Source organism: Stomoxys calcitrans, chromosome 4 (genome assembly GCF_963082655.1).
Source record: "Stomoxys calcitrans chromosome 4, idStoCalc2.1, whole genome shotgun sequence".
Lineage (NCBI taxonomy): Eukaryota > Metazoa > Arthropoda > Insecta > Diptera > Muscidae > Stomoxys > Stomoxys calcitrans.
Genome location: NC_081555.1, coordinates 153,650,878 through 153,677,377, shown reverse-complemented (window position 1 = coordinate 153,677,377; position 26,500 = coordinate 153,650,878). Strand labels below are relative to the sequence as shown.

The following is a 26,500-nucleotide window of genomic DNA, read 5'->3' as shown; positions in this document are numbered from 1 at the left end:
GATTCGAAATCCAATCAAGAATACCTTTCATTTGAGCCCCATATTGTAATGAACGTCCAATATGTCTGTTTGGGGGAGTTTTAGGGTTGGGGTGGCCCGATGGGTACTTAAACTCAAATTTTAATATCATATTCGAATTCTACTCTCCAACACCTTTCATTTGATACCTATATTGTCCGGATCGGATCACTTTTCATTTTGGGTTGTGTTTTTGGCCTAAGGGGGAGGGTCCGTCCCCCTTTCGATACCGAAAAAGTTTATAATCTATGTTTCCTTCCAGATCATTCTACACAATATGCGAAAATTTCGAGAATACTGGTTATGCCTTTTTTCAGTCTATACGGAACAAACAAACCGAGTCCCATATATCCGTGATTGTCTAATGTGCCCATCTTGGGCGTTTTTTGTGGGGGTGGGGTAACCCTCTATACTTCGACATGAATTTGTATGCCAGATTCGTTATCTTCTCCCTCATACTTTTCATTTGATACCTATATTGGTCCGCCCACTTCCGTTATCAATAAATTATAAAGCCTACTCCTACTTCCTGACTATATTCGTAATCTACTTCCGAATACCTTTCATTTGTCATGATCGTCAAATAAACCTATTTTAAGGTGTTTTGGGGCTGGGGCGGCCCTCCAGGTACTTGGAGCCAACTTTTATTATGAAATTCGTACTCTACTCTTGAATACTTTTCATTTGAATCTCATATTGTCATGATCGGTCCACTTTTATTTTGGGTAGTACTTTTCGGGTAAAAGGAAGGGTCGGCCCCCCTCCCGATATCAAAAATTTGTATAGCCTATGTTTCCTTCCAGACCAACCGAAACAATCTGTGAAAATTTCAAGGTAATCGGTTCAGCCGTTTTTGAGTTTATACGGAACAAACAATCAAACCGACAAACAAACACAAATTGAATTCTATATCTAAAGATAGACCGATTTGGATCATACTTGGCACATTTGTTGAAACTCATAACAACACACTACAGGCTCCATTTCAGACAAATCGGACAAAAACTACGGTTTCCAAGGGCTCAAGAAGTCAAATCGGAAGATCGGTTTATATGGAAGCTATATCAGGTTATAGACCGATTTGAACTATTCCTAGAACAGTTGCTGAAGAAAGACCCCGATCTGGGGTCTTGACTTCTTGAGCCTCTACAGGGAGCAATTCTTATCCGATTTGGCTGAAATATTGCATGACGTGTTTTGTTATGATTTCCAACAACTGTATTAAGTATGGCGCAAATCGGTACATAACCTGATATAGCTGCCATATAAACCGATCCGGGGTCTTGACTTCTTGAGCCACTAGAGGACGCAATTATTATCCGATTTGAATGAAATTTTGCATGAGGTGTTTTGTTATGACATCCAACAACTGTACTAAGTATGGTTCAAATCGGTCCATAACCTGATATAGCTGCCATATAAACGGATCTGGGGTCTTGACTTCTAAAGCCTCCAGAGGGCGCAATTATTATCCGATTTGGCTGAAATTTTTTACAACGGCTTCTCTGATGACCTTTAACATATGTGGCATGAATCGGTTAATAGCCTAATACAGCTCCCCAATAAACCGATCTCCCTATGTTACTTCTTCAGCTCCTAAAGTGCGCAATTCTTACTAGTTATACCCACCACCGAAGGTTGGGGGCATATTCACTTTGTCATTCCGTTTGCAACACATCGAAATATCCATTCCCTACCCTATAAAGTTCATATATTCTTGATCAGCGTAAAAATCTAAGACGATCTAGACATGTCAGTCTGTCCGTCTGTCCGTCTGTCCGTCTATCCGTCTGTCCGTCTGTGCGTTGAAACCACGCTACAGTCTTCACAAATTAAGATATGAGAAACTTTGCACAGATTTTTTTTTTTGTCCATAAACAGGTTAAGTTCGCAGATGGGCTATATCGGACTATATCTTGATTAGCCCCCATATAGACCGAACCACCGATTTAGGGTCTTAGGCCAAAAAAAAGCCACATTTATTATCCGATTTTGTTGAAATTTGGGACAGTGAGTTCTGTTAGGCCCCCAGACCTCCTCCGTCAAATTGGCTCAGATCGGTTCAGATTTTGATATAGCTGCCATATAGACCGATCCTCCGATTTAGCGTCTTAGGCCCATAAAAGCCACATTTATTATCCGATTTTGCTGAAATTTGGGACAGTGAGTTGTCTTAGACCCTTCGACATCATTCGTCAAATTGGCTCAGATCGTTTCAGATTTGGATATAGCTGCCATATAGACCGATCTCTCGATTTAAGGTTTTGAGCCCATAAAATGCGCATTTATTGTCCGATGTCGCCGAAATTTGGGACAGTGAGTTGTGTTAAAACTTTCGATATAATGTTTCAATTTGGCTCTGGTCGGTTCAGATTTGGATATAGCTGCAATATAGACTCTTGATTTAAGGTTTTTGGGCCATAAAAGGCGCATTTATTGTCCGATTTCGCTGAAATTTGGAAATTTTGGTCGAAATCGGTCCAGATTTGGATATAGCTGTCATATAGACCGATATCTCGATGTAAAGCCTTGGCCCAATAAAAGGCGCATTTATAATCTGATTTCACTGAAATTTGACACAGTGACGTATATTAGGCTTTTCGACATCCGTGTCATTAATGGTTCAGATCAGTTTATTTTTAGATATTGCTACTAAAAAGCTCAAAATTTTATTTTACACAGTTGAACAATGACTTGCACTTATTAGTATTTGGTCCAAATCGGAACATATTTCGATATAGCTGCTATGGGTCATAAGGTATGCATTTTCCCCGGATTTGACCAAAGGTGGTTTACATATGTACTCGAGGTGGTGGGTATTCAAAGGTCGGCCCGGCCGAACTTAACGCCTTTTTACTTGTTTTTTACTGATCTGTCCGCAGGATTTCATCGAAATCTGTTCAGATTTAGATACAGCTCCCAGATATATGTATTGCTCGATTTCCACCTAAATGGTGGACTGTTAGTTCGATATCTCTCATATATATATTAATATATATATTTATATATATTGGGTTGCCCAAAAAGTAATTGCGGATTTTTCATATAGTCAGTGTTGACAAATTTTTTCACAGCTTGTAACTCTGTAATTGCATTCTTTCTTCTGTCAGTTATCAGCTGTTACTTTTAGCTTGCTTTAGGAAAAAAGTGTAAAAAAAGTATATTTGATTAAAGTTCATTCTATGTTTTATTAAAAATGCATTTACTTTCTTTTAAGAAATCCGCAATTACTTTTTGGGCAACCCAATATATTGCTCAAATTTATAATTATAGGGTAGGTATAGGGTGTTATATAGTCGGCTGCACCCGACTTTGCCTTTCCTTAGTGGTTCTATGTCCGGAACTTGGAGCCTGTTCAGAGATTCTTAACATTTCGCAACGCACTGATTGCCGCCATAGACCCTGATTTTCCTGGCTAACATCCCTGGGAAATCCCTTTCCTGGGTTTCAATTGTGTCTACCCTTATGACAGAAAGTTTTGACTGAAATTCGAAATACTCGGTCATCGTTAAACCGATACCAAGTGCATCAAAGCAGACGTTAAATTTCGTCCCCGTCCGCATTTTGGAACTTTCAGTCCAGAATGAGTTTTAATTATCCAATTTTTGGCTGAAGTTAGATTAATTATAAAATTCCCCATTGCAAAGTAGTGTCTTTTATTGAAAAAAAAAAGTTCAATGGCTATTTTTCTGCTTCTTTGACGAAAACATCATCAAACCATAAAGCAATACAGCCAGCCAACAATGTTTATAAACAAAAGCAACAAAAAAAAAAAACCAAAAAAAAAAAACTAATGTAAGTAAGACAAACGCGTGCCGAATTAATAAACAACGGTGTTAAAACAAGCCAAACAGAAAGACGGACTAAAACAGAAGTAAAAAAAAAAAAAAATAAAAACACAACTACAATTCAATCCAATATGAATTTCTTGCAATGTTTGTTGTTGTTTCTGTGCAACTTTGTTTTTGTTTTATTTAAGCAAATAAACAAATCGGTTTTATATCTACGCTGTGGGTATTGATCTGCAGTACATCAACATATGCATACAAATACATGCCCAACACCCACAAGAATATCACCCACTTCAGCTCGCACACACCGATGGGCCCTTTAGCAATGAAAGTAAAAATGCTTTAACACCACTTATGAACCTTACTGTAGCAAGCAGCAGAAGCAGCAGCAGCGAACATACCATGCATGTGTGATGTTAAGATTTGTGACATTGTAAAAGTTTGTCAGTTTGCCTTTTTTCTCTTTTGAAAGGTATTTCACATATGACATATGGCACATCTGCTGCTGCTACGGCTGTTGCGGCGTCTTGTGCATCTTAAGCCTCAAGCCATAAAATATTTTATGATAATTCCGACTAAATACTTTTGTGGGCGAATAAGGCATAAAATTAGGCATTTCATTTGTACAAGCGTAAGGGTTTGACGAATTTATGATGCGAATTTTAAAATTTTAATACCTCCCCATAAGGCATTTGTCGTCGTCGTTGTCGTCTACCTGAGATATGCGATTGGTGTGATGGATTGCAAGAAGTTTTGACTTTCTATGGAAAGTGAAGTGAACTTTTTATGAGAATGAAGGAAGGAAGGAAGGAAGTAAATCCAGGGATTTATGCACTCAAATTATGTTGTATTTAAGCTAAGGCCCAAGAATTTTCGAGTACAAGATGGCAATTAATGAGTGATAAGCTGCAGGTGATTTCTTTTACACCTATGAGCAAATAAGGAGTTATAAGAACAAAATTCATGTGTGTGAACAACTTAGGGATGGAAGGAAGGCCAAGGGGTAATAAAACCCAGGAACAAGAAAGAACACCTTTGTGAAAAAAGAAAATTTTATATAAAAATAAAATTTAGATAAAATGTTCTAGAGAAATGAAATTTTGACAAAATTTCCTACACAAAAGAAATGTTGTTGTTGTAGGAACGATTTTTGTTGTATCTTTTGTATGATTTTTTCTGTTGAATCTCAGGATCCAGGAACTTTGCGGTGGGGTGTGCCCAGAGGGATCTGGGTCTGGCTGGGGCAGTTGAACAGGTGACGTGTATCGTTTGGCCCAGGTCACAACTGGGACACACAGATATCTTTAGATCTCAGGAAAAAAAATTTTTACAAAATTTCCCATAAAAAGGAAATTTTGACAAAATTTCCTACAGAAATAAAGTTTTCCTGTAAAATTAAAATTTTTCCTAAATTTCGTATATGAAAAAAAAACTGCTTTTAGAATTTTAACCAACATTTTCTATAGAAATGATATTTGAAAAATTTCATAAAGAAATTAAATTTTGACTGAATTACCTATAGCTACGAAATTTTGAGATAATTTCCCATAAAAAGGAATTTTTGACAAAGTTACCTACTGGAATGAAGTTTTGACAAAATTTCCCATATATGTGAAATTTTGTTAAAAATTTACATTAGAAATACCATTTTGACAGATTTTCTTATAGAAATGAGATTTTGAGAAAAATTCCCAGAGAATTCAAAATTTTTAAAAAAAATTCCTAAAGAAATGAAATTTTTACAAATTTCGCCACAAAGAATGAAGAGGAATGAAGGTTTGACAAAATTTCCCATAAAAATAAATTTTGATAACATTTCCTTTGAAGAGTAACATTTTGACAAAATTTCTTATGGGAATAAAACTTTGAAAATCTCCTATTGTCGGTTTGCATTCTTTTATTTTGATCTTGAAAATTCTTTCGTGATTTTTAATAGAAAACTAAATGCAAAATTTTAACCAAATCGGTTAAAAATTGCGGCTTTTAAGGGCTCAAGATGTGAAATCGGGAGATCGGTTTATAGGGAAGCTAAATCATGTTCTTGACCGATTTGGACCGTACTTGGCACAGTTGTTGGGAGTCATAACAGAATCCTATGTGCAAAATTTCAGCCAAATCGGCTTCCGGGGGCTCAAGAAGTCAAATCGGAAAATCGGTTTATATGGGAGCCACAATATATCAGGTTATAGACCAATTTAGAGCGTATTTGGCACAGTTGTTAAAAGTCATAACAGAACACCATATGAAAATTTTCAGCCAAATCAGATGAAAAGTGAGGCTTCCAGGGCCTTCAGAAGTCAAATCGGGAGATCGATTTACATGGGAGCTATATCCAAATCTGAACCCGATATGGCCCATTTGCAATCCTCAACAACCTACACGAATATTAAGTATCTGTGGAAAATTTCATGCGGCTAGCTGTACACGTGACCGCTATCGTGATTTCGACAGACGAACGGAACGTTTCCATTCAGAACGGCTGGTTCGACGCAGAATGGCGAGACGATCAAGAATGTATATATTTTAAGGGGTCCTAGATCAATATTTTGAGGTGTTACAAACGGAATGACTAGAATCGAATAATGTGGTGGGTATTAAAAGTTCGGCACGGCCTTTTATAGCCTCCATCATAGGATGGGGGTATACTAAGTCATACTGTTTGTAACTCCTCGAAATATTCGTCATGACATTTTGAGTCGATCTAGCCATGTCCATCCGTCTGTCCGTCTGTCCGTCCGTCTGTCCGTCCGTCCGTCTGTCTGTCGAAAGCACGCAGGAGTAAAGCTAGCCGCTTGAAGGAGTAAAGCTAGCCGCTTGAAATTTTGCACAAATACTTCCTATTAGTGTAGGTCGGTTGGGATTGTAAATGGGCTATATCGGTCCACGTTTTGATATAGCTGCCATATAAACCGATCTTGGGTCTTGACTTCTTGAGCCTCGAGAGGGCGCACTTCTCATCCGATCTGGCTGAAAATTTGCACATGGTGTTTTGATATCACTTCCAACAACTGTGCTAAGTATGGTTTAAATCGGTTCATTTTTTGATATAGCTGTCATATAAACCGATCTTGGGTCTTGACTTCTTGAGCCCCTAGAGGGCGCAATTCTCATCCGATTTGGCTGAAATTTTGCATGAGGTGTTTTGTTATGCCTTCCAATAACTGTGCTAAGTATGACGCAAATTGGTTCATAACCTGATATTGCTGCCATATAAACCGATCTTGGGTCTCGACTTCTTGAGCCTCTAGAGGGCACAATTATCATCCGATTTGACTGAAATTTTGTACATAGTGTTTTAGTCTCACTTCCAAGAACTGTGATAAGTATGGTTTAAATCGGGTAATGTTTTGATATAGCTGCCATATAAACCGATATTGGGTCTTGACTTCTTGACTTCTTGAGCCTCTAGAGGGCGCACTTCTCATCCGATTTGGCTTAAAATTTGCACATGGTGTTTTGATATCACTTCCAACAACTGTGCTAAGTATGACGCAAATTGGTTCATAACCTGATATTGCTGCCATATAAATCGATCATGGGTCTTGACTTCTTGAGCCCCTAGAGGGCGCAATTCTTATCCGATTTGGCTGAAATTTTGCATGAGGTGTTTTGTTATGACTTGCAATAACTGTGCTAAGTATGATGCAAATCGGTACATAACCTGATATTGCTGCCATATAAACCGATCTTGGGTCTTGATTTCTTTACCCTCTAGAGGGCGCACTTCTCATCCGATTTGGCAGAAATTTTGTACAATGGCTTCTCTCATCACCTCCAACATACGTGTTCAATATGATCGGAATCGATCTATAGCTTGATACAGCTCCCATATAAACCTATCTCCCGATTTTGCTTCTTGAGCCCCTATTAGGCGCAATTCTTATCCGAATGGACTGAAATATTACACAATGACTTCTACAATGTTCAGCATTCATTTATGGTCCGAATCGGACTATAACCTGATGTAGATCCAATTGCATAACAGTTCTTATTCAATATTCTTTGTTTGCGTAAAAAGAGATACGGCGCATAGAACTCAACAAATGCGATCTATGGTGGAGGGTTTATAAGATTCGGCCCGGCCGAACTTGGCACGTTGTTTACTTTTGTTTAATATTGAATTTTCCATGGAAATTATAATTTAATAAAATAATTAAACCACCGGCATTTTCTCCAACAATTCTAGTTATTGAAATTAATTTATTTTATTTTTAAAATATTTATTTTTTAATTCCTTGTTTTCAATCATCACCACAGCAATATTTGCATTTTTCTCTCGACGAAAACATATAAAAAAAAAACAATACCAGAAATATTTTTGCTATTGATTTCATGTTAGTTTTTTTTTATTCATTATTACGTTATCATTGTAATCCTTGATATCCTTTGGAGTTTATACATATTCACATTTCTGTTGTTGGCATTTTAATTTTCCATTTGTGTATTCATGTTGATGTGAGTGATGTTTTCCATAACAACAAATTATTGTTTACACACAAAAAAAAGAGATAACAAATTTTTTCGTAAATTTTTTACTATTTTAAATGAAAATAATGAAATTCTGTAGTTGTGTGTTTGTGCGATTGTTTTCTTCCATTTCAAAAAAAAGAAGAAAAAAAGAATCCACTGCAAGTGGGTTTTTTAATTGGTTTAATGGTTACTTCAGCATTCGTAACAGACGCAGCAGCAGCAGCAGCAGCAGCCTTCTCGTCTGCGCTCGACTTGCACAATATGAAATTTGTTGGTAGGTAAAAACAAAAAAAAAAGATAAAGCTTTTGTTAGTGTGCTTCTGTTTCTGGTTTGTGGTGAAGATATTGAAGTGTCTGAAATTACTCCAAAGTGTTGGCAGACAGCAGCAATTATGCATGGATGTTTGTTTCTCTTCTACTTTTTGTTTACGATAGGGCACCTTGGCAAAGTTATGTTTCAGTAGATAGGTCGTTTACAACATTCAATTAAAATTTACGCATCAATTGGCCGTAAGGCAGAGACAGAGAGAGAGAGAGAGAGGGAGTGTGCCTAAGTTTTTCCCATAAATACTTTTTTGGTTCTTGGAAAAAAGTTTTTTGTTAAACTTGAAATTGATTGGGCAAAGTTTACTATGAGGAAATTACCAGCGTTCTCTAGATCTGAGTTTACTTTGCAGATGGCTTAAAATCGATTATATATCAATTAAGAGACTTGTGCAGAAGGTATGATTTAAAATGTTTATTTATCAAAAAAATAGATGGGAAGTTTGACAAAGAAGTTTTTTTTATAAGAAATGGTCGGATCGTTTGTTTTCTCTGCACTGTAAGAAGGATATTCAAAATATTTTTTTTTTTTTTTTGAAAATTTTAAAATGCGAGCTAGAGAAGGAATACTTTCAGTAAAAAGCCAAGGCGAACGTTTAGTTCGGCCAATAATGTCTACTAATTACTACAAAAGGTACATCGGTAAGTGAGGTGGGTAATAGGGTGGAGACTATTGGGCATTTATTTTGATGAACACCCTTTTTTCCCAGTCCGAGGTTTCGGGACAAGGTCAGAAAATCGATAAAAAGCCTCTCGCCATTAAACGCAACAGGGCCTAATGTATTGGGTTGCCCAAAAAGTAATTGCGGATTTTTTAAAAGAAAGTAAATGCATTTTTAATAAAATTTAGAATGAACTTTAATCAAATATACTTTTTTTACACTTTTATTCTAAAGCAAGCAAAAAGTAACAAGCTGTGAAAAAATTTGTCAACGCCGACTATATGAAAAATTCGCAATTACTTTTTGGGCAACCCAATAATATTTTCTGTACTGCTACTGAATAGAGTGAAGCTATCATACGCCCCATCTTCACAGGTGAAAGATTGTTATAAATGTAGGCCAAACTCCTACGTGAGATAATACACTGAATAGAAGTCCTTAGATATCAAAGTGGTACGCAACATCAAAGCTTAGTATGGCCCGAATCGGTCCATAGCTCCAATAGCATAGCAGTTCTTATCCATTATTCGTTTTTTCTCTTGAAAAAGATACAGGCGAAAGAACATGACAAATGCGATCCATGGTGAAGGGTATATTAGATTCGACCCGAACGAACTCAGCACTCTTTTGACTGTTTTTATTTATCTTTTAAGACGAGCTTAGTAATCGAAGATTTTTTTTTTTTTTTTGCAAATGGAAAAGTTAAGCCATAAGACACCACAACACCAACCATGGTATATCGCGTTTGCACTTCTTGGCTAAGGAGGTCATAAACATTTGCAACCTAAGGAGGTCATAAACATTTGCAAGCCTAAAACCCATTCGGGTGGAATCTTCGATTTTCAAACATCAACAACTCAGCGAATTTTTATCAAATCGAAAATCGTTCCACAGTTAGTGGCTAAATTTGTTTTCTCTACAAGAAAATAGTACTCAAACGCCTTTTATGCGTCGTAGCCCAAAACCCAAACGGGTGGGAACCTCATTGCCGAAATAAGGTACGATTTAGATCAAAATCGACACGGATATTGAGTGGTCTAATAAGTACAAGTCATTGTTCAAATTTGTAAAACAAAATATTGGTCTTTTTGATAGCCATAACCAACTAGAGACCGATCTGAACCATCTACGACACGGATGTCGAAAAGCCTAACATGAGTCACCAGGTCAAATTTCAGCGAAATTGGATTATAAATGCCCCTTTTATTGGGCCAATACTTTAAATCGAGAGTTCGGTCTATATGGCAGCTACATCCAAATCTGAACCGATCTGGGCCAAACTTAAGAGGGCTGTCGAAGGGCCTAAAACAACTTACTGTCCCAAATTTCGGCGACTTCGGACAATAAATGCGCCTTATATGGGGCAAAACCTTAAATCGAGCGATCGGTCTATATGACAGCTACATCCAAATCTTAACCGATCTGGGCCAAATTGTAGAAAGCTGTCGAAGAACCTAACGCAACCCACTGTCCAAAATTTCAGAGAAATCGGACAATAAATGCGCCTTATTGTGGGCCCAAAACCTTAAATCAAGAGATCGGTCTATATGGCAGCTATATTCAAATCTGAACTGACCTGTACCATATTGCAGAAAGTTTTCGAAGAACCTTACTCAACTCACTGTCCCAAATTTCGGCGACATCGGACAATAAATGCACCTTTTTTGGGCTCAAAATCTGATAGCGAGAGATTGGTCTATATGGAAGCTAAATCCAAATCCGGACCTATCTGAGCCAAACTGATGAATAATGTTGAAGGGCCTAACTCAACTCACCGTCCCAAATTTCGGGGAAATCGGACAATAAATGCCCCTTTTATGAGCCCAAGACCCTGAATCGAGAGATCAGTCTATATGGCAGCTATATCCAAATCTGAACCGATCTGTACCATATTGCAGAAAGCTGTCGAAGAACCTAATGCCATTCACAGTCCAAAATTTCGGCTACATCGGACATTAAATGCGGCTTTTATTGACCCAAAATCGGATAGCGAGAGATTGGTCTATATGGCAGCTAAATCCAAATTTGGACCGATCTGAGCCAAATTGCAGAAACCTGTCGAAGAACTATCCCAAATTTCGGCGACGTCGGACAATAAATGCGCCTTTTTTGGAGCATAGCGAGAGATCAGTCTATATGACAGCTAAATCCAAATATGGACCGATCTGAGCTAAACTGAAGAAGAATGCTGAAGGGCCTAACTCAACTCACTGTCCCAAATTTCGGCGACATCGGACAATAAATGCGCCTTTAATGGGCGTCTTTCTTGAGCCTCTAGAGGGCGCAATTGGAATGATTGGAATGAAATTTTGCACGGCGTGTTTTGTTATGATATCCAACAACTGTGCCAAGTATGGTTCAAATCGGTTCAGAACCTGATATAGCTGCCATATAAACCGATCTTGGGTCTTAACTTCTCGAGCCTCTAGAGGGCGCAATTCTTATCCGATTGGAATGAAATTTTGCACGACGTTTTTTTTGTTATGATTTCCAGCAACTGCGCCAAGTATGGTTCAAATCGGTCCATAACCTGATATAGCTGCCATATAAACCGATCTTGGGTCTTGACTTTTTGAGCCTCTAGAGGGCGCAATTCTTATCCGATTAAAATGAAATTTTGCACGACGTGTTTTGTTATGATATCCAATAACTATGCCAAGTATGGTTCAAATCGGTTCACAACCTGACATAGCTGCCATATAAACCGGTCTTGGGTCTTGACTTCTTGAGCCCCTAGAGGGCGCAATTCTTATTCGATTGAAATGAAATTTTGCACGACGTGTTTTGTTATGATATCCTACAATTGTGCTAAGTATGGTTCAAATCGGTTCATAACCTGGTGTAGCTGCCATATAAACCGATCTTGGGTCTTGACTTCTCGAGACTTTAGAGGGCGCAATTTTCATCCGATTGAAATGAAATTTTGCACGACGTGTTTTGTTATGATATCCAACAATTGTGCTAAGTATGGTTCAAATCGGTCCATAACCTTATATAGCTGCCACATAAAACCGATGTTGGGTCCTGAATTTTTCAGCCCCTAGAGGGCGCAATTCTTATACGATTGAAAAGAAATTTTGCACGACGCGTTTTGCTGTGACTTCCAACAACTGTGCTAAATTAGGTTCAAATAGGTCAATAACCTGATATAGCTGCCATATAAACCGATCTTGGGTCTTGACTTCTTGAGCCTCTAGAGGGCGCAATTCATATCCGATTGAAATGAAATTTTGCACGACGTGTTTTGCTGTGACTTCCAACAATTGTGCCAAGTATGGTTCAAATCGGTCCATAACCTGATATAGCTGTCATATAACCGATCTTGGGTCTTGACTTTTTGAGCCTCTAGAGGGCGCAATTCTTATCCGATTAAAATGAAATTTTGCACGACGTGTTTTGTTATGACTTTCAGCAACTGCGCCAAGTATGGTCCAAATCGGTTCACAACCTGATATAGCTGCCATATAAACCGATCTTGGGTCCTGACTTCTTGAGCCTCTATAAGGCGCAATTCTTATCCGATTGGAATAAAATTTTGCACGACGTGTTTTGTTATGATTTCCAGCAACTGCGTCAAGTATGGTTCAAATCGGTCCATGTTTCGATATAACTGCCATATAAACAGATCTGGCATCTTGACTTCTTGAGCCTCTATAGAGCGCAATTGTTATCTGATTTGCCTGAAATTTTGTACGACGGATCCTCTTAAGACCTTCAACATACGTGTCTAATATGGTCTGAATCGATCAATAGCTTGATACAGCTCCCATACAAATCGATCTCCCGATTTTGCTTCTTGAACCCCTACAAGGCGCAATTCTTATACGAATGAACTGAAATTTTACCCAATGACTTCTACAATGTTCAACATTCATTTATGGTCCGAATCGGACTTTAACTTGATATAACTCCATTAGCATAACAGTTCTTATTCAATATTCTCTGTTTGCCTAAAAAGAGATGCCACGCATAGAACTCGACAACTGCGATCCATGGTGGTGGGTTCCCAAGATTCGGCCCGGACGAACTAAGTACGGTTTTACTTGTTTTTAAATATTTTTACACCCAGAAAAAATAATTTTCAATGCCATAATTTTTACTTGCTAAAAGAAAATATTGAATCAAAATCAAAACACTTTTCCAAAAATTTAATCGCATAAATCCATACAATTGTGATTTTAACCCCTTTCCGGGTTAATGGAAATTTCCACAATCTTCCAAAGCAAACCAACATGTTCTTCATACCACAAACTCAGTGATTCTGATTAGCACCTACACATATTTTGTGAAATACAAGTTTTGAACTTTATGAGACCGCCTTACGAAAACTACGTCAACAAACCGAAATAAGTTCACATGGTTTTCGTTTTTAGTTTGTTTCAAGAAAACCTTGAAATTCTTATCAGTTAGAAAACAAGAGGGGAGCAATCTTTGGAAATAATACAAAACATATTTTCACATAAATAATCAAAAAAAAACATGAAATCTTACAAAAATCAAAGACGCACTTACATGACACTCGCTGAACTTCTGTTTTGTTGAGCTTTAATCCAAAGTTTTTTTGTTTCTAATTTTAGAAAATGGTATCCGTTTGTGGTGACATGTCAGAGTTAGAACAGAGATTTATGGCAAAAAAAAACACCATTACAGCAAAAGGGAATAGCCAAAGGAAAAGAAACTTTTGGATACCAAATGGCAGGGGGTGTCAAAAAATTTACATTTATTAAATTTTGTTGCTCAAAATTTTGCTCTACTCAAAGAAGGGCAGGTTGTGTTATAGGTTTAGGGGTTGTTAGAAACTTTTTTTTCTTATACACTTTGGGGTAGGTTTTTGACACTACACAAATTTTCGCAATTTTTTTTTTTTTTTTGGAATCAAACTTTGTTTAAAAAATTTTCTTTATTTTTTCTTAATTCCTTTCTTAAGGATTTAATTAACCATTTATTATCGCGCAATTTCTTTCTTTAGTATTTCATTTTTCATTCTTATATTTCATCATAATTTTTTCTTCAAAAATTCGCATGCGATTTTAACAATTCGTGTTTTTTTTCAATTTCTGCGTTTTCCGAAATTTTGCGTCTTAAATCCGTGAAATCTCAATACAAACTGAGCACACAACTAAAATTTCACTGTTTTGTTTTTTTCCAAAACACTTACAATACGAATTGAAAAATATCAAAAATTCCACCAAAACATCCATCCATAGAACAACCACATTTATGAGTGAAAGAGAAGGGGAAATCACAAACGAATGAAATGGGAAAAAAACACAACACCACACATGAAAGCGAAAATATGCCCGAAAAACTCATTACTTGGAGAGCACATGAATGCAGCACCAAAAAGAAGAAAAAAGTGCTCTGGAAGACCCGTCACAACCTCCATACAATCGCACAACAGAATCGTAAGATGGAAAGAACATCAGATCTTTGGGTTACTCCTAGGAACAACGACATGCCTAAAACTATGGCATGACCAGAGTAGCAATGTCATCATCATACGAGTTAAAACAACCACCAAACATAACCTCCCTCACTCAAAATATGGTATAGAAAGGGAATTGAGTTAGAAAAGAAGGAAACACCATCAAATGTCTTCATATATACGAAATTTCACCAACACTCACACACACACACAGTTATCAACCACTACTGCTTAGATTTGGTATGGTGTAGGTGGGATTTTGTTGTTGTTAAGAACCACAAAATCAAAACAAATTTGTAGATAACCTTAAACAATGTGTAAGACTCGTTGAGTTAGAGAAGAATTTTGAGGCTGGTCAAGAGACAAGAGAGAGAGAGAGAAAGCACTCACATAAGATGATCAAGAAGGTGTATGTGTAGTCTGTCGAAAGGATCACATGATTTCCGGTAATAATTTAATAGGTTGTGCCGCTTTTTTTTGAAATATAATTTAATTCGAAACAATTATTGGGTTGCCCAAAAAGTAATTGCGGATTTTTTAAAAGAAAATAAATGCATTTTTAATAAATCTTAGAATGAACTTTAATCAAATGTACTTTTTTTACACTTTTTTTCTAAAGCAAGCTAAAAGTAACAGCTGATAACTGACAAAAACTAAATCCAATAACTTAATACTTGCAAAAAAAGTTTATCAGGAACTTTTTCTATAAAAAGTTCTAAATGAACTTTTCATGAAAATAGTTCTATATTAACTTTTTCTTAAAAAAAGTTTATTATGAACTTTTTCATAGAAAAAAGTTCAGTATGAACTTTTCATAGAAAAAAGTTAATTATGAACTTTTTCATAGAACAAGTTCATTGTGAACTTTTTCATAGAACAAGTTCATTGTGAACTTTTTCATAGAACAAGTTCATAATGAACTTTTTCATAGAAAAAAGTTTATTATGAACTTTTTCATAAAAAAAAAATCATTATGAATTTTTTTATAGAAAAAAAGTTTATTATGAACTTTTTCATAGAAAAAAGTTCATTATGAACTTTTTCATAGAAAAAAATTCATTATGAACTTTTTCATAGAAAAAAAATTCATTCTGAACGTTTTCATAGAAAAAAGTTCATTATGAACGTTTTCATAGAAAAAAAGTTCATTACGAACTTTTTCATAGAAAAAAGTTCATTACAAACTTCTTCATAGAAAAAAGTTCATTACAAACTTCTTCATAGAAAAAAGTTCATTCATAGAAAAAAGTTCATTATGAACTTTTTCATAAAAAAATAGTTCTATATGAACTTTTTAATAGAAAAAAATTCATTATGAACTTTTTAATAGAAAAAAATTCATTATGAACTTTTTAATAGAAAAAAATTCATCATGAACTTCTTCGTAGGAACAACCTCATTATTAAACATTTCGTAGAAAAAGTTCATTATGAACTTTTCATAGAAAAAAATTTATTATGAACTTTTTCATAGAAAAAAATTCATTATGAACTTTTTTATAGGAAAAAGTCCATTATGAATTTTTTCATAGTAAAAAGGCCATTATGAACTACTTCATAGAAAAAAATCACTATGAACTTTTTCATAGAAAAAAGCCTTTTCATAAAAAAAAGTTTATTATGAACTTTTTCATAGCAAAAAGTTTACTATGAATGAACTTTTATAGAGCACTATGAAAAAAGTTCATTTAAACTTTTTCGTAGAAAAAAGTTGATCGTGAACTTTTGCATAAAAAAAAATTATTATATAGAAAAAGATGAGTTCATTATGAACTTTTTCATAGAAAAAAATTTCATTACGAACTTTTTCATAGAAAAAAGTTAATAATGAACATTTCGTAGAAAAAAGAAATTACAAACGTCTTCATAGAAAAAAAGTTCATTATGAACTTTTTCATAGAAAAACATTTATTATAAACTTTTTCGTAGAAAAAAGTTCATTGTGAATTTTTTTATAGAAAAATTCCATGATGAACTTTTTCATAGAAAAAAGTCCATTATGAACTTTTTCATAGAAAAAAAGTCCATTATGAACTTTTTCATAGAAAAAAGTCCATAATGAATTTTTTCATAAAAAAAGTTCTTTATGAACTCTTTCATAGAAAAAAGCTCATTATGAACTTTTGCATAGAAAAAGTTTATTATTGAAAAACATGTTAGTACGGCTTAAGTCGGGCAAAGCCGACGTTTAGATACCCTTCACTTCAAAGGTCATTCAGGCTTAGCCACCGAAATTAAAATTTGCTTGAGAAATATCGGCCAACAGATAGTATGCAAAATTTTAAGAAAATCTGTTAGGAATCTGTTACTCTCACCAAGGCTCTTAAAGTGAAAATCGGGTGATTACTACACATAGGAGCCATATCTAAATCTAAACCGTTTTATATGAAATTATACACCAATATCGGAAGTTTTAAGAGATTTCTTCATGCCAAAACGTGAGAATCGTTTAAGAAATGACCACATTATTGCAATATCAGTTCAAATCGAACGAATATAAACACTCGTATGGAAGCTATGTCCAAATCGGACAGTCGAGTAGACAGACCGATTTAGTCCAATCGAATCGGAATGTGATTCTTAGTAGATCCATATACTATTCAATGGATCTATCCCTCTTTCTTGGGGATGTTACACAAAAATTCACAAAATTATTACACCCTGCAGAGGTGCAGAGTATAGTGATAGTATTATGAAATTTTTTATATAGACAAATTTTTATATGAGACCCCTTTCAAGAGCGTCTATTCTTTCTTTCGGTGTATCTCACAGTCAATTTATACACATTTTCCAAAATAGCATCATTGACAAAAAACTCATATCACATAGTTTGAGTTCTCTCACCATCATCTCACTCAAAGGACCATTAGCAAATACTCACAAACAGGTATCATCAGCAGGTAGATTTTTGAAGTTAACAATCTTCTGCTTCAAAGATGAAGAGTATATATGTCAACAAAATGTTGATAACAACAACATTGTTATCTGAAAACAAATAATGAAGAAAGACACAAAAATTACATTCAAAATAAACACCTCAATGTGCAATCCAGGTATAAAAACAGATAACAAACTGGAAAATAACTCATTTCTGCGGGCAGAACACACCTAAGACAAGAGCAGAAAGGTCTTCGCAGCTTTACAGTTGGTTTAAAATTTTGCTTTGTTTTATTTATTTGCTGTTGGCACAGGTCAGTGGCAAGTTGGCAAGCGAGAGCATAAAACTCATGATGGAAATGTCACATCTTCCAGAGGTATCATAGACCATCCGACCTGCAGACAATGACGAACACTTCTGCAGGCGAGCAACACGAAAATATTTTCCAAAAATAGCATTTAATTAGGTCAAAGTACAAAAACAAAGAATTAACAGACCAAACAAAAAAAAAGAAAATACGATGGCACAAATCTCTTGGGCTTTGTTCTTATCGTTATGCCGTGTTTTCCTTTCCATTCGTTGCGTTTGGTTTGTTTAGTGATGTAGGTATGCCATGGCCATTGAAAAAAGGCCGCAGACAGAATATCATCTAATCTTAGACAATGGCTTAAAAAGCAAATGGCAAACACGAGTGAGGGACAGGGTAATCCAGTTTTCAAATGTTGACCACCTTATTCTCTTTTTAGGGATAAGTGACAAAATTGTTTTTGTGCCAGATTCAAACTGGCATGACAAAGAAAATTTTAGGCTCCCTACCTTTGAGCCTGCCCTTTTTTACTTGAATTCTTTACCAAAACTATTTTCAAAATCAAAAATTAATGATTTTATTTTTTTAGCTGCTATGTTACCCAGTTTTAATCTCATTTTGGCGCATTCTTAAGAGAACGCGCGTGCTTAGGTAGCATAAATTGCAGCACTGTGGCCCAGCCAAATTAACCTTTGGCTTTTTGAGCCCACTGCCAGCGGTGCTAATGGTGGTGAAGGTTTAGGGAATTCACTTTGCGACCATAAAAATTAAACGCTTTAAATGGCCATGGACACGGAAGAAGACCTGTGTGTATTAAAATGAGATCATTATCTTCATTAGCATTTTAAGTAACTTTTATTGTCGACAAGACGACATCAGCTGTAAGAATCCTGTCCCTGGCTGTCTGTCTCGCAGGCAGATAGGTAATCTAATCACTATGCCTCAGGTATGAACACAGGTGTTTAATATTGGTTTTCTGGTTACGCTTTGTGGATTTCAAGTGTAGAGATTAGATGGTGTTTTTCATTTGAATGACTTTTCTATTTACATAAAATATTTGGGTTTGAGACAAAAACAGAAATTTTTTGCATTGCTGGAGACAGCGTTAATTTGGTGGTTACCTTGAAAGGCATATGGAACATGAAATCAATATAAAGATGAGTTTTTATGCCTTAATTCGGCTTGTATTTACCGCGAACACAAAACTGCTACTAAACAAAAGCTGCTATTAGTCATCATATAACAAACTACAAATTATGATGAAAATTCACAGAAAAAAGAAACGGCCATATTACCTGCACAAGGGCTCTCGATGCTAAAATAAGAGTAATTTGTGATCACTCCCAAACACACAAAATTTGGATTAAATGCCCACAACAATTAATTTTTTAGATCAAAAACAATAAATTAAGAAAAAATAGCTCGAAGCATAAAAATAAAATACATGACTAATACAAAATTCTAAATAGTGATGCGAATCAGGAAAATTTTTAATTTATTTTAAATTTTTCCAGAAAAAAATTATTAATTAATAAACCTTTTTCTAAGAAAGAAGTTCATTATGAACTTTTTCATAGAAAAAAGTTCGTTATGAACTTTTTCATAGAAAAAAGTTCGTTATGAACTTTTTCAAATAAAAAAGTTCGTTATGAACTTTTTTATAGACAAAAGTTCATTATGAAGTTTTTTATTAAAAAAAGTTCATTATGAAGTTTTTTATTAAAAAAAGTTCATTATGAACTTTTTTATTAAAAAAAGTTCATTATGAACTTTTTCATAGAAAAAGATCAATTTGAACTTTTTCATAAAAAAAAATCATTATGAACATTTTCATAAAAAAAATTCATTATGAACTTTTTCATAAAAAAAGTTTATTATGAACTTTTTCATAAAAAAAAGTTCATTATGAACTTTTTCATAAAAAATATCAATTTGAACTTTTTCATAAAAACAATTCATTATGAACTTTTTCATAGAAAAAAGTTCATTCAGCATGTCGAGGAGCTTAACACAACTCGCTATAACAAATTTCTGCGAAATCGGACAATAAATGCGCCGACAATGGGCCCAGGACCTTAAATAGAGAGATAAGTCTATATGATAGCTATATCCAAACGTAAACCGATTATGAACGTTTTCATAGAAAAAAGTTCATTATGAACTTTTTTATAGAAAAAAAGTTCATTATGAACATTTTCATAGAACAAAAATCATTAAAACTTGTTCATAGAAAAAAGATCGTTACGAATATTTTGATAGAAAAAAGATCATAATGAACTTTTTCATAGAAAAAAGTTAATTATGAACTTTTTCACAGAAAAAAGTTCATTATGAACTTTTTCATAGAAAAAAGTTCATTATGAACTTTTTCATAGAAAAAAGTTTATTATGAACTTTTTCATAGAAAAAAGTTTATTATGAACTTTTTCATAGAAAAAGGTAAATTATGAACTTTTTCATAGAACAAAAATTCATTATGAACTTTTTCATAGAAAAAAGTTCATTATAAACTTTTTCATAAAAAAATATTCATTATGAATTTTTTTATAGAAAAAAGTTCATTATGAATTTTTTCATAGAAAACAAATCATTATGAATTTTTTAATGGAAAAAAGTTAATTATAAACTTTTTCAGAGAAAAAGTGCATCATGAAGTTTTTAATAGGAAAAATGAAATTTTTAATAGAAAAAAGTTAATTATGAACTTTTTTCAGAGAAAAAAGTTCAATATGAAATTTTTCATAGAAAAAAGCTCTTTAAGAATTTTTTCATAGAAAAAAAGGTTATTAAGAAATTTTTCATAAAAAAAATTCACTATGATCTTTTTCATAGAAAAAGTTCACTTTGAACTTTTTCATAGAGAAAAGTTCATTATGATCTTTTACATACAAAAAAGTTCATTATGAACTTTTTCATACAAAAAAAAATTTATTATGAACATTTTCAAAGACACAAGTTCATTATGAACTTTTTCATTGAAAAAAGTTCATTATGAACTTTTTCATAGCAAAAAGTTCATTATGAACTTTTTCATAAAAAAAAATTCATAGAAAAAAGTTCATTATGAACTTTTTCATAGAAAAAAGTTCATTATGAATTTTTTCCTGGAGAATAGTTCATTATGAACTTTTTCATAAAAAACGTTCATTATAAACTTTTTTATAGAAAAACGTTCATAATGAACTTTTTCATTGAAAAAAGATCATTATGAACTTTTTCATAAAAATTTCGTTAAGAACTTTTTCATAGAAAAAAGTTCTTTATGGACTTTTTCATAGAAAAAAAAATCATTATGAACTTTTTCATAGAAAAAGTTCATTATGAAGAGAAAAAAGTTCATTATGAAATTTTTCATAGAAAAAAGCTCATTAAGAAATTTTTCATAGAAAAAAGCTCATTAAAAAATTTTTCGTAGGAAAAAATTCATTAAAAAAGTTTTTGAACTTTTTCATACAAAAAAATTTCATTATGAGCTTTTTCATGGAAAATCGTTCATTATGAACTTTTTCATAGAAAAACGTTCATTATGAACTTTTTCGTAGAAAAACATTGATTATGAACTTTTTCATAGAAAAAAGATAATTATGAACTTTTTCTTAGAAAAAAGTTCATTACGAACTTCTTCATAAAAAAAGTTAATTATTCACTTTTTTATTAAAAAAAGTTTATTATGAACTTTTTCATAGAAAAAAGTTAATTAAGAACTTTTTCATAGAAAAAAGTTTTCTGCTTAATACGGCCCAGATCGGTCCAGTTTTAGATATAGCTGCCATATAGACCGATCTCTAAATTTAGGGTCTTGGGCCCATAAATGGCGCTTTTACTTTCTAAATTTTGCTGAAATTTGGGACGCTAAGTTGTGTTAAGACTCCCGACCTCCTTGTTCAATACGGCCCACATCGGACTAAATTTCGATATAACTGCCATACAGACCGATATCTCGATGTAGGGTCATGGGCCCATTGTAGGCGCACTTATTGTGCGATTTCGGAGAAATTTGCTATAGCGAGTTGTGTTAGGCTTTTCGAAATGCTTGTTCAATGCGGCCCTGATCAGTCCAGCTTTGGATATAGCTGCCATATATACCGATCTCCCGATTTAAGGTTTTAAACCTATAAAAGGTGAATTTATTAACCGATTTTGCTGAAATAAGGTAAAATGATTTGCGTTAGGACCCTCGACATTCGTACCGAGTAGGGCCAAGGTCGGGCTATATTTGAATATAGCTGTCATATGTACCGATCTAACGATTTAAGTTATTTTGACAATAAAATGAAGTTTATTCTCGATTTTGCTGAAATTTGAAACAGTGGGCTGTGTTAAGTTCCTCGACATTCGTGTTCTATATGGTTCAGATCGCTATATATTTGGATATAGCTGTCATATACCAATCACTCGATTTAAGTTCCTAGGCCCATAAAAGGTGAATTTTTAAACCGATGAATGTGGTACAATGGGTTGTGTTAGACCCTTACATAGCCTTCTTGAAAATGGTGGACTTAATACTATATTTGGATATAGTTGCTATGGGATGCATTTTCCACTGTATTAAGAAGAAAGGTGTTTAATATATCTCTCCGAGGTGTTGGGTATCCAAAGTTCGGCCCGCTTGAATTTAATGCCATTTTACTTGTTATAGCTCATTATGAACTTTTTCATAGAAAAAAGTTCATTATGAACTTTTTCATAGAAAAAAGTTCATTATGAACTTTTTCATAGAATATGAACTTTTTCGTAAAAGCAAGTTCATTATGAACTTGTTCACAGAAAAAATTGCATTTCGCAGATTTGCGTAAACTTAGTATGTGAGTCAGGTTAGGTTAGGTAAGAGTGGCAGTCCTTTACAGACTCACTTAGGCAATTTCAGGTCCATTGTGATACCACAGTAGCGACAGACCAAGGCTTCAGGCGGGAATCGAAACAATAACCCCTGCACTGGTACTCCAAGCACGATACCAACTCGGCTACCGGGGCGCCCAGTCATTTTAAGAAATTTCTTGTCCTTGTTTAATACATAGGAACTGCAGCCGTTCACGAATTATCTTAAAAAAAAATTGCATAAAAGCGGAAGTTATAATAGCCCTGGCTATTTAATTTACCAAAGCCATTAAATAATTTATGAGCCTCAAGGTAAATGTAAACTAAACTTTCATATAATCTCTACAATGTAAATATATATGATTACATTAGTCAATGTCATTACCATTTAAACAAATATTAAAGAGAAAATAATAAAACGAAAAGATAATTTTATGGCCTTCCTTGCCTTGCGTCCGTCCTTCCATGGGCCGTTTTTGTTTTTTTTTTTTTTTTATATTCCCTAATCAAAATGTCTTATCTATGGTTCTGCAGTTTTTTGTCTTTTCTTTAACAAAGATTTTTTTTTACGAATAAAAACTTGGGAGTGTTAACGGTTTTAAAGTGTAAAGACATACATAAAACTGACGACATGCGCCACAAGACAATAAAGAAGAAAAAAAGCACTAACACGGCGGCGGCGTTCATGTCTGGCGTAAAATCTAATTCACTTTTTTTTCCTTCTGCTTCTTCTTTCGTTGCTTAATGTGTTTTATATTTTCTTTGGACAATAAAAAAACAGTTAAATTTCACCGTATTCAGTTACGGCTATTCAAATAAATACGAAATGACAGCAGTTACAACCGTAACAAAAGTGTAGCTGCAAGAGTTTCAAATACGATAATTGTGACAACTTTTAGTTTTTTTTCTTCTTTCAAACTTTTCAAAGTAATGCAATTGTGTCTCGCGTCTAGTATCTACTTTGTGAACAATGGTATGCATTTGATACTTATTTTTAGGAAAAAATTTACTTGACCATTTTTCGAGTGACATTCATTAGACTATAAAACAGAAATTAATTTGGGAATAAGGCTTTGGGACTTTTTGGTAGTTTTTATACTAAATAAAATGTTTTTGTTTTTTTACTTACACTTTTGTCACAGCAAAAATCCTATAAATAAATGGAAATAAAATACTATGAATAAGTACAAAAATGCTTCATTCAAAGTTCAAAAGTTTATTTGCCAAGTAAATGTAAAAATACTAAGTATAGATTAATCCAAATTGGGAAACGAGGTATTGAATTTTCCCTATTTTAAAATATGAACCAGTAAGGAAGGGCAAAAGTCGGGCGGTGCCGGCTGTATGATACCCTACACCTACCCCATAAGTACAATGTGGGAGCTATATCCAATTTTGAAGGCGAGCAAATATGGTCAAACTTTAATTGACAAATGACAACATTATTGCAAATTGCTCAAAATCTGACGAACATATATATAGGAGCTATATATAATTCTGAACCGATTTCGAGCAAACTTCTGAGATATTGTGTTAGTCGTCGAGGAAAGTGTTGTACAAAATTTAGGAAAGATTGGCCAATAAATGCGCTTGCAATGGCTCTAGGAGTGAAAATCGGGCTATATATATAAATGAGAGCTATATCTAAATCTGAACCGATTTCCATGAAATTCACCAGTAATGTCAAGAGTCATAAACAAATCCTTCCTACCAAATTTCGAGAGAATCGGTTAATAAATGACCATTTTATTGCATTATTACTACCAATCGGATGAACATATATATGGGAGCTATATCCAAATCTGAACCGATTTCGAGCAAACTTCTCAGATATTATGGTAGCCGTCGAGGAAGGTGTTGTACAAAATTTTGGGATGATTGATCAATAAATGCGCTTGCAATGGCTCTAGGAGTGAAAATCGGGCTTTATATATATATGAGAGCTATATCTAAATCTGAACCGATTTCCATGAAATTCACCAGTAATGTCAAGAGTTATACACAAATCCTTCCTGCCAAATTTCGAGAGAATCGGTTAACAAATGACCATTTTATTACATTATTTCTGCGAATCGGTCGAACATATATATGAGAGCTATATCCAAATCTGAACCGATTACGAGCAAACTTCTCAGATATTGTGGTAATCGTCGAGGAAGGTGTTGTAAAAATTTTTGGGAAGATTGGTTAATAAATGCCCTTGCAATGGCTCTAGGAGTGAAAATCAGGCGATATATATAAATGGGGGCTATATCTAAATCTGAACCGATTTCCATCAAATTCACCAGTAATGTCGAGAGTCATGAGAAAATCTTTCCTACCAAATTTCGAGAGAATCGGTTAACAAATGACCATTTTATTGCATTATTACTGCAAATCGGACGAACATATATATGGGAGCTATATCCAAATCTGAACCGATTTCGAGCAAACTTCTCAGATATTGTGGTAGTCGGCGAGGTAGGAGTTGTACAAAATTTTGGGAAGATTGGTCAATAAATTCGCTTGCAATGGCTCTAGGAGTGAAAATCGGGCTATATATATAAATGAGAGCTATATCTAAATCTGAACCGATTTCCATGAAATTCACCAGAAATGACGAGAGTTATATAAAAATCCTTCCTAACAAATTTCGACAGAATCGGTTAACAAGTGACCTCTTTATTGCATTATTACTGCAAATCGGACGAACATATATATGGGAGCTATATCCAAATCTGAACCGATTACGAGTAAACTTCTCAGATAATGTGGTAGTCGTTGAAGTAGGCGTTGTACACAATTTTGGGAAGATTGGTCAATAAATGCGCTTGCAATGGCTCTGGGAGTGAAAATCGGGCTATATATATATGAGAGCTATATCTAAACCTGAACCGATTTTCATGAAATTCACCAGTAATGTCGAGAGTCATAAACAAATACTTCCTGCCAAATTTCGAGAGAATCGGTTAACAAATGACCATTTTATTGCATTATTTCTGCGAATCGGACGAACATATATATGAGAGCTATATCCAAATCTGAACCGATTTCAAGCAAACATCTCACATACTGTGGTAGTCGTCGAGGAAGGTGTTGTACAAAATTTTGGGAAGATTGGTTAATAAATGCCCTTGCAATGGCTCTAGGAGTGAAAATCGGGCTATATATATAAGAGAGCTATATCTAAATCTGAACCGATTTCTATCAAAATCACCAATAATGTCGATAGTCATAAGAAAATTCTTCCTGCCAAATTTCGAGAGAATCGGTTGATAAATTACCATTTTATTGCATTATTTCTGCAAATCGGACAAACATATATATGAGAGCTATATCTAAATCTGAACCGATTTTTATGAAATTCACCAATAATGTCGATAGTCATAAGAAAACCCTTCGTACCAAATTTCGAGAGAATTGGTTAATAAATGACCATTTTATTGCATTATTTCTGCAAATCGGACAAACATATATATGGAAGCTATATCCAAATCTGATCCGATTTTTCCCAATTTCAATAGGCTTCGTCTCTAGACCTAAAATCATGCCTGTACAAAATTTAAAGAGGATCGGATGAAAACTGCGATCTGTACTTTGTACACAAATTAACATGGACAGACGGACGGACAGACAGCCAGACAGACAGACAGACGGACATGGCTAAATCGAATCAGAAAGTGATTCAGGATCGATCGGTGTACTTATCAATGGGTCTATCTCTCTTCCTTTTGGGTGTTACAAACTAATTCACTAATTTATAATGCCCTGTACCACAGTAGTGGTCTAGGGTATATAACAAGTAAGGCCGTGCTAAGTTCGGCCGAGG

At 34.4% G+C, this 26,500-nt stretch overlaps 1 protein-coding gene across 1 annotated transcript in view; it reads right to left on the bottom strand.

Moving 5' to 3' along the window:
* LOC106084604 (protein folded gastrulation) overlaps positions 1-14,122 on the bottom strand; it is a 54,721-nt gene extending 40,599 nt beyond the window's left edge. The window contains exon 1 of the mRNA XM_013248424.2: positions 13,778-14,122. The gene's annotated coding sequence lies outside the window, so the exon portion shown is untranslated. The remainder of the gene's footprint in view (positions 1-13,777) is intronic.
* Between the last annotated feature and the right edge of the window lie 12,378 nt (positions 14,123-26,500).